The sequence below is a fragment of the Apaloderma vittatum genome, unplaced genomic scaffold (genome assembly GCF_000703405.1).
Source record: "Apaloderma vittatum isolate BGI_N311 unplaced genomic scaffold, ASM70340v1 scaffold19573, whole genome shotgun sequence".
NCBI lineage: Eukaryota > Metazoa > Chordata > Aves > Trogoniformes > Trogonidae > Apaloderma > Apaloderma vittatum.
In genome coordinates, this window is record NW_009707698.1 from 34,265 (window position 1) to 43,620 (window position 9,356).

Here is a 9,356-nt window from a genome sequence, read left to right on the forward strand (position 1 = left end):
GCCTCCCCACCCCTTGAATATACATTTTTTTGTTCATTTTGAGAGTAAGAGGAAGGCAGAAAGATAATGCTGCAGAAAAGGGCTGTGTTGCAAACGTGTGATTATGAAAATACTTCCTCCCGAAGCATTTTGCTGCCCTTATCTACCAGCATTCACGTGAGATCAGCAGTCCTGGTCCAAGCACCTGCCTGCTGGAAGGATCTATCTTGTGCAGTCAACACGGTAGTTTGGTCTGTTCTGTGGCGCTGACCTCTCCCTAATCTGGCTCAGATGCAGTATGCAAAACAGCCACTACTTTGCTTTGGAAAGTAGTTCTGATAAGAGCAAAGAGCAAAAAGCTGTCCCCTTGCACAGGCTGGGAACCTCTCAAAGAAGGTGCTCCTTGAGCAGAGCAATGTCCAGCTGCCTCAGCTGACCAGCCGTGGATCCTCCTTACCCTCGTTTCATCATCCACTTCTGTTACGTTGCCTTTGCTCAGTTCACCTTGCCTCTTACCTGAGTTGTTTGTGCTTTTTAAAGCCTAAAGTGTGACTCTCCTAACCAAGTGTGTCTGTCTGGGCTGCATCCGAGGCAGTGAATTAAAAACACCCTCCCGGTAAAGCTCTGGCTTTGAAATGAGCAGTTTCTCCTGTTGCAAAGCGAGGGCAGACAAGCTGGCTCTCACTCCTTAATTTACTCTCTCCAGACCCCAGAGCAGATCTCTGAAGGAGTCATGCACAATCTAGCAGGACAGATGGTTCTGCCACCCACCCTTGTTGACTTGTTGGCTTAATGAATTGATGTTTCCTTGGAACAAATCACACAATAGAGCTCTGCTGGAACTGACTGCAGCTCCTTCTCTGCTGCCTTTGTGCTCCCAGGACCCCAAAGGGTGTTAGAAAACATTTGGCTGGTCCCCACACACGTTTGTTCATGATTTCAAAAGGTGCCTATCTCTTCCATGGGGAGAATAAATTGCCTATTCAATTTAATTTTTGGTAAAAAGAGGAAATGCTGCATAAAGCAAACAAAAGCCAAGGTATATTTTTATCACAGGATCTGAACCTAAGAGACTCTTTTTTTTCTTTCTTTCTTTTTTATTTTCTTTTTTAAAATTTAGCGCTAGGAATGGTGATGATGACTGATAGCTCTGGTTAGTCAAAAACAGGGCAGGCACTGCAACCCTCCCAAATATCCTCCTCTGTAGCCACAAGCCAGAATCTGGAGAGTTCCCATCCACTGGGTGCTCCAGCTCCCAGGAGGGACATGAACATGAACTTTTAGAAGTTGAGTACTCACAACTAGTCACAGCCATATTTGGCCGCTTACAAAAGTGGCCTGATTTTCACAACTGCTGCATGCGGTGGGAGCTGGAAGGCATATTCTGCTCTTGAGAAAATCAGGTCACTTAATGAGGTGACGAGCCATGGCTTAGGTGCGCAGATTTACTCATGCTGTGTAGCAAGTGTTGACTGTACTATTGTAGCTAGCTGTAAAAAGTGAATTTGTGACACAGATGCACAGGGGGGAAAGCAAAAAAGACAGAAAATAACTTATTTCAGAATCTACCAAACCATTTCTGGTCATGCAAAAAAAATTGCAGCTGGATTCAGATAGGAGATGAAAAGCTTTGCGCAGCATTGCTAGTCCCTTGAGCCACCCAGTTCCTTCATCTCTTCACTTCTGCTGCCTCTGAGATGAAGTACAGGGAAATCATTTAGCAATGCCCAGCAGCACGTAATAGCAATTTTGAACAGGCGGCAAGAGAGATGCTACATCCAGCTGCAGGTCTGGAGATGCAGAGTTTAGGGACGGGAAAAGAAGATGCTAATAGTGCCTTCCAAAAGCACTGCAGTTACTCTAGCCGCCACAAATTGGATTCTTCCAAGTTCACAAGACTCCCCATGACACTTTTCAGTGTTAAGTCACAAGGAACGTCCTCCTCCACTCAATCACTGGTTAAAGAGTATCAAAATATTGCGAGGAAGGTCCCAGCTAAACAGCTGACCCCTTAGCCTGAAAGATTAAAGCAGAACCAATGTCGCTGCTCAGGCATACAAATTAATGTGTAAATGGTGCCCATTTTAACCCCAGCTCACTTAATGGGAAAACACCCAGCTCTGCATGCTACAGAACTTAACACATTCCTGTTGAAGGATTTTTCACTTCCTGCAATTTCAGGGTAGGAAGAAAAGGCAACATGGCAATGTCAATTGAGCTAGGAAATATGTATATCAATAAACATAAAGTATAATGGCAAAATCGCATTTACTTCAGAGGAAATGACTGTAATGGGAGAATGATGCAGTAAAGTCAGGCTCAGAAGCACCCCGCAGAAATCCTCCCTCACTAAGTGCTCAGCTTTCTTATTCCAGTCCAGTTTAAAAACAGAGGGTGCGTATGGCTGCCGGTGGACGGGGTAACGGACTGCCGTGTGGAAAGTTAATGGAAACAGCCCAAGAGCAAGGGATGGGAGGGAACTATTTTGAGAGAGTTCTTTATCTGCACCCGCGTTATATTTTATCGCTGAATATGTGTGCAGGCTTTGGGGCGTTGATGCCCACGGCAGAGATGAGCTGGCAGGGTGCTGTGCTGGGGCAGGGAAGGTGGCTGTTGCAGGGTCCCCAGCCGGCCAGGCTGGGCTGCAGGGCCTGAGCCATTCGAGCCCTGAAAGCTGACCCTCGAGGTGTGTGCAGAGCAGAGCTCGCTGCAGGCAACCTCCTCTCCTCCTCACGCGTCCCCATACACCGAGGCTGAGTCACACAGCTGGTCTGAACCCACGGGTCCGGAGAGCCTGTTTGTTCTCCAGAAGCAATGTCTAATTCTTAAAAAGCTGGCCCCTCTGGCTGCCGCTTAGGACTGGATCTCCCTGTTTCCATTGGCTCTGCCTTTGCTATAATAAGCAGAGATTGAAGCCCTGCTGCCGGCAGAGCTGACCTCTCTCTGCAAGAGGGAGCTTGCTCTGCTGTGTGTTGCTGCTCACGTAGAAAATGCCAGCAGCAACCTCTACCTCAGATCCACCTACGAGTTGTCTGCCTACGGAGGCACCGAGGGATTTGTGAATGAGCAATGGAAGGACGGAGGGAGCCTGTAAAAGAGAGGGAATGACTAAATCTTCCCCTGCGTTATGTGCCTCCGGCTTAGACAAACTTTTTATCTGTGAACAAAACCCCTTGGAGGGATGAATTCATAATTTCAAGTAGCCCTGAATCTTTGGCCCATAAAATATTTAGCTGTGTAAATAAAATTTTTCTGGAAACTGCATTAAGCATGATGGAAGTACTTGGCTCTCTCCATCATTAGGTTCAGTTCAAAGGACTGCCTGACATGATAGTGTAGCAATTATGGATCATAATTTATGTTAAGTGAGTTTGAAAGAAGAACGATAGAAGAATGCTATCAAAGAGAATATTTCTCTTAGGGTTATAAAATAGGCACCTTTATTTTTGCTTGTATGTGTGGATAAAATACGTATTTATGTAAATATATATGCAAATAGGTATATGTATCTATTTAAAGCTTTTTCTGCAGTTTTCACCAATTGTTTATATATACCATTAACAGGACAACAGCGGAAATGCGCCTCCTTTAGGCTTTCAATAAACAAGGCACATCGAAGAACAGTTTTGCAAGCAAAACTTCTCTCCATCTAAGGACTTGATTATTTGACGTAGGAAAAGATACCTAAGTTCCAAATAACTGACCATGTGTCTCGTTAATTGCTTTGTTGTTTTACACACGAAAATGGCCACTGGGAGGTGTTCCTTCTAGATGGCTTTTCCATGTGGGTTATTCAAATGTGTTCCTCTGAATTCTCAATATGCAGAATTCAGTTGGTCACCAAAAGGCATATGATACCGTTTCTGTTCTTATTTGGGTGACCTTACTTCTATAAATAGGAACAGGCCAGGAAGATATCACTAGGGATCAAGTTCCTGTTTAGGGTAGGGGGTTGGGTAGGTTCCTTTTCTGCACTTTGGTACGAAAAAAAATCAAAGAATCTGGGTGTTTTTGCAAGACAGAAACAACTTTAACGTAAGTGCATGACAGAAGAACTACTTTTTCCTTTTTCTTGCCTTCACTGAGCTTTGGCTCAATCCTTCAGGCGTTACCTTCTGTTGCTTTCTGCACAGGATGGTGGACATAAAGTCCTCCTCCTGTTTAATTGAGTGGCTCTAATTGTGGCCACATCCTCCAAAGCCACGAGCTCGTTGCTATAGGCCGAGATCCCCGTAGGAACACGCTGTTCGGTACAACATCCCCGATTTAGGTCAGCAAATGCTATAAGCAGATCACAGCTATGTAAAGACCTAGGTCTTGCCTGAAATACAGGAACTTTCAGAGGAGTACAGGGAACTGCCTGACTGCACAGTGGCTATGGAGACTGCAAGATTTCAAACTGTGCTATATCCTGTAGGTCATATAAATATTTATGGAAGATGCCTGACAGCATGACAGGGGCTTGGTAGTCCTCTTCCTCCTCCTTCCCCAGGGGTGGCTGCTCACTCCCAGCTACTGAGTGCCAAGCTCTGGTAATAGCAAAGAGAGGAATGGGAAACGCCATCAGAAACAAGTTTGGGAAACGCGCTGCTGCGTATTTCTAGTTTCCGTAATTTGATTTTTTTCAGAGGACAGTCCAGCTGGCAAACTGCAGTCTGGCCACATGATGATGATGATGATGATTATTTTTAAGTGCAAAGAGTGATGGCCTGGGTGTGTGTCTCTGTTTTACGTGTTTATTTTTTTACGTTATGTAAGATTTTGATGGGAGGTTTTTTTTTCCCCTTCTTTAGCACATGTACACTAAGTCATTCCCCTAATCCTCTGCTTAGCCAGCTTGTTAAAGCAAAAGAAGAGGGAAGTACAGACTCATAAAAAGTGTCTGGGATAAAGGCAGGAATGTAGCAGCCATTTAACATTTTTAAAGAGATACACACTTTAAAAAGGAAACAGGATATTATTTTCTTTAGAACTGTAACAGTACAGATTTTTACAAGGCATGAGCTTAGATGTCAAAGTCCTGAGCTCGCAGCTGCCACTCCAACAGGTCCCCACGTGACGGAAGGGGCACGAGGTGCAGGTATTTTGGCTGACTTGGCCACACACCATCAAAATTCTATTCTCTCCTTCAGCTTCAGGTGCAAAACCTTGTTCCTAGTTTTACTTACAGTGATGATCCTGTTTTTCTTTTTAATTTTTGTTTTGGATTACATTTGCTGTCTGGTTTCCTAGTTCACCTCCTTGAGCGTTTCTCCCTGTGTGTGAATCAGGAAACGTACTGCTGCTCAGACAGAGAGCAGCAGTCTCTGAAAATAACAGGAGTCCTGAAGCTGGAGATTTAAGAAAATGATAATAAAACCATAAGAGCTGGCAGCACCTCAGCTGGCTAACTCGGAAAGGTTCAGAATTGTGATGCAATCCCTGGAGAAGGATGACAGAGTTAAAGAAAGCGGGGAACAACCACCGCTGTTAAAGGGCTGCAGAATTCTGAATATTAGCAAAATAGTGAAATATAGATATACTAACAAATTCCAACAAAGGTGGTCATAACTGGAGCACATTCAGCAGAGGCTTGTCCCCTTCAAATACCTAATTTTAATACTAGCCGGAATGCTGCAGAATGACCCAAGATTTCATTATTCAAATAGCACAGTGCAGGAGAGCAGGAGCTTGCATCCCAATACTATTAATACATTTTTAGCTAACCGGGAAGACAGTGTCTTTGCAAGGAGCCAAGTTAGAGGTTTAAGTCTGCTCAAATGTACCATCTGGAGTTTCAGTGATAGCCAGAAAAGGAAGCAGTTGTCATGCTGATTGGAAATAAATAAGTTCCTTTGCAGCGTTCAAGACAAACACGATGCTTTCTTCTTTCTAATTGCTATTCTTCCTGCACAGAAACGAGCTGGAATGGAACAGAGATTTGCCGTATCTCTGCTTTCTGTATCAAGGTCCTCTTTTCACCACGGCCTCTTTTTTCCCATCAGGGGTGGGTTTTAGGCAGAGCCACAGGGTTTGCCAGAGCGGGAAGCGGGGCCAGGTGGCTGCTCGTGGCACGTGGTGCCTGGTGGGCGCTGCTCGACACGTGAGTCGCGATTGTCTTTCTGCCGCTTCGTGAGCACCTGCCTCTCCATCTGTCACCTCGCCTCTCGCTCCGAGCTGGCACGGCTCCTCGTGCCGTTTCTGCAGGTGTCCTTAGTGCCCAGCACAGCTCCAGCTGGAAGCACCGGGACCCGCTGCCAAAAAGCTCAGGCAATAGCCACAGCGATGGAGCGCACCCCGTACGCCCCTTTGTACGCAGACTTTTTCAGTATCGTGTAGATCTTTAGGAAGAAGAAGAAGAAGAAAAGAAAAAAAAAAGCCACAATTAGCACTTTAAAATGCCGGTGTTAACATTTTCCAGCTTCTTGGGGTTTCAAAACAGGAAGTTTGGGGGCGGTGCAGTTGCACAATTTGCCAGGAAGCTGCTGTTCTCTGAGGCTGGTGACACTGGGCTGTACCAGGAACTTGCCACTGTCGGCCACCAAGGCCCTCGTTTTCTGGGACTAATTCTCGGTGTGATGCGAGGAGGTTTTAATGTGCTGCTCCTGTTAGTAGGAGCCTCCTGGTTCTAGCTCCTCTTGCCTGCCAGCGGAGAGCTGACTTGTTCTCCAGAGAACTCCAGAGCTAAGGGGAAGTTTTCCCAGCCCAACAGAGAGGAAGCGGGTAGAGATAACATAGACCAGCGTCAACATGGTATAGTTAAGGACTGAAAACAAAGCATTGAGCTACTCGGTTTGGATCTTGTGATGAAGCTTGTGATGCAAACTTCCTCCTAGGTTAGAGTCCAGGTCTTTGAATCACACATATCCTCACAGGAAGAGTTTGAATGTTTGTCTGAACTGGCTCTGACATGACAGCAATGAGGTTTGGACTACACTGTCCACTCATCTGCAAACAACAAGCAGCCCCGCGGTTTGGTTCAAAGAGGGTGAAGCATCAGGCTGGGGCCTGCATAGCCAACTCCATTCACTGTTTCAGTCCCTTTCCATCTAGTAAAGGCAGTATATTACAATTGAATCCCACTGCGGCCTCCACAGTAAGTCATCCTGTGCCTATCTGGAATTTACTATTCAAGTTGGTCAGTGCATGAGATGGAATAACTTTCTACCTAGAAGAAAGGTGATGGTTAATATCAAAGCAATGATATTTTGTGGTTAGTCTGAATATCTGTTTCCCAGAGATGGAAGAGTTAAGACGCTCCCATCTCGACAGCTGGACTCAGCAAGCTTAATTTGATATTCTTTGCACTAGTCAGTTTTTGCATTTTCTTCTGCATTTGGAAGAGCCTAGCTGTGTTCGTTCTGACACCTTATTTTCTTCTCAAGTAGTTATTTTCTCTATTTTATGGGTAATGTCTGCTTATTTTCAGGAATCTTACATGTTGTATGTACTAACGGACTCACAGCTTTGCTGAAAAGGCAAAACCCAGAGACAGAAAATGGGAAGTAGATGCCTAGCAAGAAGCTAAACACGATCTCACACCTAAAATAGACTCACGCAAAGCGATGAGAAGGAAGTCTAAGAAATTAAGGAAGGTGGAAGGAAGAAGGGTGGGGTGCTAAGATAGCTGGGTTAAAGGCAAAGCGAGATACTTAAAATAGCCTCCTGCTCTAGACAGCTCTGTTCAGGAAATTTTTTAGGCCTTGCTGTTTTCAATAATACAAATATTTTAAAATATTTCAAATAAGTATTCCTCACTTAGTGTTTCTTGCCATCTAGATGGGACCACGTTATGTAAATATTTGTATGGGAGACCTGGGCAAAACCCCCAAAGTGCTGTAGAAAATGGGGGAAAGGAGGGTTAATGCAGCAGATGATGAGACACACTCACCACTGACTCAAGGACAAAACACCCCCCAAACAGCCTCGGGGTTGGGAGTCCCATGGTGCTAGAAGCTCCATCTTGGGGTGAGAAAACTCACACGGTTCTCAGCCACTTGCCTCAGAGATTCTGAAGTGTGTGGTTAAACCAGTAAGCTAAAGCTAATGTCAAAGTTTCCATTAGGGGGGAAAAAAAAAAAAAAGTTAGTTAGCAAGCTTTGGCCTGGATTTCAGTTGGGGTAACTGTGTTTGGTCTTCTTCAGATCGCTCTTCAGCCCTCAGCAGATTTTTTGCTGAGCTCTCTAAAGTAATCCTGTGGAGCAGGACATAGGAAAACTGCAGTCAAACGAAGCTGTAATGAAAACGCTGGTGGAGATTTTTAAGTTCCAGTGATCTAGTGGGTGATGTCCCTGCCCATGGCAGGGGGCTTGGAACTAGATGATCTTTCAGGTCCCTTCCAACCCAGACAATTCTATGATTCTGTGATTCGAAGTTAGCTCAGCTTGGGCTTGCCTCTTATGCTTCTTGTTGCAGAGGGAGAAAATCAAGGCAAATGTGCATGGTTTTGAGAGGCCTGTACATGAAAGTAAGGTGGGATATCCAAATTGGAATGAAGTATGGCTGTGTTAATATCTGTCCTTTACCAGTCTCAAGTGACAGAAGCTATAAAAATACACAGTACAATTATTTTGCTGTTATAACATTAATAAGTCATAAAGTCTTGACCAGACTTTAAACTCTTAATACCAGATTATATATTAAAAATGTCCTTGTAATGTCCAGTAAAGTAATTTGGAATTTGTAAATGAGGTCTGGCCAAGAGTCTCTAAAAGGTTTAAATACTAACTATGGAAGAGTTAAAAAAAAGCCACATTAAAAATATGCATGTTTGAAGTCTAAAAGGGAACAGGAAATGAAGAATTGTGATAAACTGAGAAACAATGAGATAAAGAAGGATCTAAGAGTGTAATGAGAAAACTTTACCACAGACAGAATATTTCCTTGCGTACTTTCCTGATTTTCTATGGCTTGTCAGTTCTAACTGTAGAATCTTTATTCCTATATCTAATCATACTCTGACAGAATATGGAAGTGAGTGACAAAAAAGAAAAGAGGAAGACCTTAATGAGACCTGCATTTAGTCATTATCCCTACACCAAAGAGTACTTATGCATATATTAAATTTTAAGCACGTACTTAGAGACTTCAGTGAGGCGTAAGCACACGCCAGCTGCTCTTAGGCAAAGCACGTGCTGAAAGGTTATTGCAAATCAAGGCTTTGGGTCTTATTCTTCCTTCTAGTAGAATTTCCAAGGATTTTAAAACAAGCATCTTCTCTGGGTATGAAGTGCTTTTTCTCATGCTTTTTCCTTTGCCAGTCCCCAAAGGCAGCTAGCACCTCGCCTTAGCACTTCACCAGAAGTAACTCCCATGCCGAGGGAAGCTTCATCCTATTGCCAGGGTTGTGTAGGAGGCCAAGTCTTGGATCTTTGCCTTGAAGACCTTGTTATCCAGAT